General features: G+C 43.3%; 1 protein-coding gene across 3 annotated transcripts in view; it reads left to right on the forward strand.

Moving 5' to 3' along the window:
- The first annotated feature begins 248 nt into the window (after positions 1-248).
- The window catches only part of MATN4 (matrilin 4), an 18,796-nt gene continuing 15,369 nt past the window's right edge, over positions 249-3,675 (forward strand). For all 3 annotated transcript variants that reach the window (XM_006016666.3, XM_025191371.1, XM_025191378.1), the window contains exon 1: positions 249-307. The gene's annotated coding sequence lies outside the window, so the exon portion shown is untranslated. The remainder of the gene's footprint in view (positions 308-3,675) is intronic.

Here is a 3,675-nt window from a genome sequence, read left to right on the forward strand (position 1 = left end):
ACCATGGCACGTGACCACGCATAGAACTTACCCCGCAACAGCTTGGAAAGTCTCTAATTTCCAAAGTTTTGGCATATAGAAGCAGCCATTCAGAATCAAACCTATGGATCCTTTATTCCAATAGCCTTCCTCAGGCAGTGGATCAAAGCAGATGTTTTGGAGGGAGGTGTAAAGCAGTAAGGAGATGTCCATATAATATCTAACTGTGGAATAACCTGAATACAAGGAATTGTCTTCCCCTGACTTGTAGGTTTCTCTTCTGAAGATAGAGGGCTCATATTGAAGCAAAGGATTTCTAACAGGAAAGGTAACTCTCTCAGTTCAGCTCTGCATCATATGACTTCCAATTTGGTTTGTTTGTTCATCATTCCCTTTTATCATCATTCCCTTTTATTATCTTTTAAGCACTTTGGGATGGGGAGGGACACAGGTTCTCAGAAAACTATTTTTTGTCATGACCTGTTGTTGCAACTGCTTGTGCAGTCCATGCCTGCAGAGATTTAGGCACTCAGATCATAGAATCATAGGAAATGAGGGTTGGAAGGGACCTCAGGAGGTCATCTAGTCCAACCCCCTGCTCAAAGCAGGACCATCCCCAACTAGATCATGCCCACCTGGTTGAAATGAGTCATTTGTTCTTCTCTAGCATGACATTTTCCTTTGATCAAAAGGCACAGAGATCACTTCCCAGAGAGGGGCTTCATCACCCACCTCCTGGACTGGCATGGTCACTGTGTTTGGAGCTGTCACTAATTGCCTTGTTTAATACCTTGTAGTAGCTTAGAAATCTGGGACTCCCGCTGACATTTCTTGTCTACACTGACAAGGAATGACAGCTCTAACCAGCTGTTAGAAGGTACCCTGAACGACCTTACTCTTCCTAATGCAGTCTCTTAACAGGGGCTTTATCTTGACTCTGAGCAAAGGACGGAGACGCTCTCCTGGATCAGCTTCATAGCTGATATGATTTACAGTCTGTTTGTTTGTACTCAAAACAGATGGTGGCCTCAAACCTCCACTTTTATCACTAATATTTCCTTTCCACAACTTTCAATCAGATAGTAGGCAAACTGTGCCAGATCAGGCCCCCTGCTATTGCTTTGACAGTGGCACCTCTTCCCTCCCAGCCAACCAAGGCTTTCTGTGAGTGGTAGCTGCTGGCTGCATTTTTTGCTTTGAGTTGCACTGCAATTTGCATTTTAATGGCCATGTATAGCACTCCCATGGCCCTGTAGGAATATGAGCTGCCTTCCCATATTGGCTTGAGTGTGGGCTCTCCTCCCCTTCTCTTGGCTGGGATAAAGGCTACAACACAAAGGTGCCCATTGTGCATTGAGATGCAGGGTTAGCGCTAGGTTTTAGTTGTATTTTGAAAATGTGCAAAAAGGGGGATCCAGTTATTCTGAAAGTATCTGGATAATTTGCTCCCAATTTAGCTTTCATCTAATATAAGATTGTATTATTTGGTCATTGGCATTGTTTTTACGTTATTCTACTCGTATCCAGATGCTGCATGGTGCTTGGAGCCTGATCAATAATGCATTAATGAAAAGCAAATAAATAAGTGTGTCCCCAAGGAGCTGGAAAAATGCTCCAAATTCCAAGTTTTAAAAAAATGTAACCAACTAAAAAATAAGTAACATCTTGAGGTTTTGGAAAACTGGATCAAGTCTCTTTCATTCTAGGAGCCCAAATACTTGGGTATCCACATTAGACCAATAAAATAAATAGGAAAGCACAGAGTATGCCCTAGAAAAGCAACCAATGAAGAAAAAACTGCAAAATGCTGAAGAGAAGGATGAAGGTTCAGTGAGGTAACCTCTTTCTGTGAAGAAGTGAAGGTAAAATTGTCCTTGCAAAGAGCTGGATTCTATGGGAAATCGCACGCCACCATGGACAGGCTGGTGGCCGTTGTATTTTAGTATGGGAAGAGTATTTGTACATCACCAAGCACAAAGTCCTTGTCAGCTCCAATGCATGATCACAGCATATAATTATAGTAGCAATTAACAATATTAAGTGACTCCAAGAGTAGCAACTGCTCCAAATGGAGAAAAGCTGTGCTCATGCCCTAATGTACTTAATTATTGGGAATGCAGTAGCAGCTGAATGCATAGTGATCAATCCTCACATTTCACGCACCCAAGGGCTCAGCTGCATGAAAATATTTCTGAAATAATTTGCTGGATTAATGAGGGTTCCCAGGCACATCAGGAAACTCTCACAGGGGCATTTGAACCTGGATTGACTTGGAGGCTGCCATAGCAAAAAAAGCTATATTTTCTCAAATACAGGCAACTCCCACTTAATGCTGTTTTACTTGGCACTGTTTCACTATAACGCTCATTTGAAATTGATGCCTGATTTCACTTAGCGCTCAGCGAGTTTCGTTATAATGCTCGTGGTCGCCATCTTGGGTCATCAAATACTTTTGGTGTCGCTTAATGCTCGTTTCACTTAACGTTCAGTTTTTCAGGAACCAATTAAGAGCGCTAAGTGGGGTTCGCCTGTATATACTTTTCAAAACTGCTTTCAAAAAATCTTCCCACACAGATATAATGTTCTGCAAGTTTGTGTGGGATTTTGCTTGGGCAGATATAGGCATGTGGAAAAAGGCCTTGGAATCAATTTAGGAGACTTCCTGGAAAATGGACTCTGCAATTTACTAAAAATTGACCCAATTCCAGTTTGTGCCTGGGTTGGTGGTTAATTTATGTGGACTGCTCTGCCCTGTGCACTACCCATGACCCTCAGCCTGGCCTGATGTTTATCTGTGAGAAAAGAGTGAGCATAAAGCCATCATTCCCCCTTCACTCAGAGATGTCCTGCTCTTCCATTGGCTGGAGAGGACAGAATTGCAGCCAGCTATAAAGCACTTGGCTGCACATCCCCTCTGCCTAGTTTACAAGTGAAAACAGGCTTGTCCAGCTGCCAGCCCAGTTCGGTGTCTGAAAACCCAGCTGAGTTGTTTGTGTTTGGTGTATCCTCGCTGAGTATAATTAATTGAGCTGCAATGGACTTCCCAGTCCATAGCCACTGCAGCTCTCATCTGAGGTTTCCAAAGCTGCTTAAGAGATTTGGGTACCCTTTTCAATCCAAGGGCACTGGAATTGTGTATCTAAAGTCTTCTGGCTTAGAAATTTCAGTCTTAAGTGCCTTTCACTTGTCTAGCTCTTGATTTTTTTTTTTTTTTTTTTATCCTTGGTCTAGCAAGATGATCATAGATGACCTTGGTCACATCTACTTCCATAATCACCAGGGACAAATCTCTTTAAAGAGCTTGTTGGCTACAAATGTCCAACTCGGGATCCTTAAAATTCTGGTTTATTAGGCGGATTGAAACACTGTAATGAGTTAAATCATAAACCTTGGGGCTGGTCCTTCCATACACACACACACACACACACACACACACACACACACACAAGCAAGCTACAAGAGTCAGATATACCTATCCCACAGGCGCTGAAGTCTGTTGTTGAGGCTTCTTTCAGCGTGGTGTTATCTTCCAGAAGGGGGTCACCGGCTGGTCCTTCTGGCTGGACAGGTTGGGTGCTGGTCAAGTTGGAGATCAAGAGGGCGCCACTGAGGGTCACTTTTCACTGCTTTTTATCTGTCCTTGGCAGACTTTGGTGACTCCCCAGTTTTCAGGTTTGCCCAATCCAGGGGTCGTTG

This window comes from Alligator sinensis, unplaced genomic scaffold (assembly GCF_000455745.1).
Source record: "Alligator sinensis unplaced genomic scaffold, ASM45574v1 scaffold76_1, whole genome shotgun sequence".
Classification (NCBI taxonomy): Eukaryota; Metazoa; Chordata; order Crocodylia; family Alligatoridae; genus Alligator; species Alligator sinensis.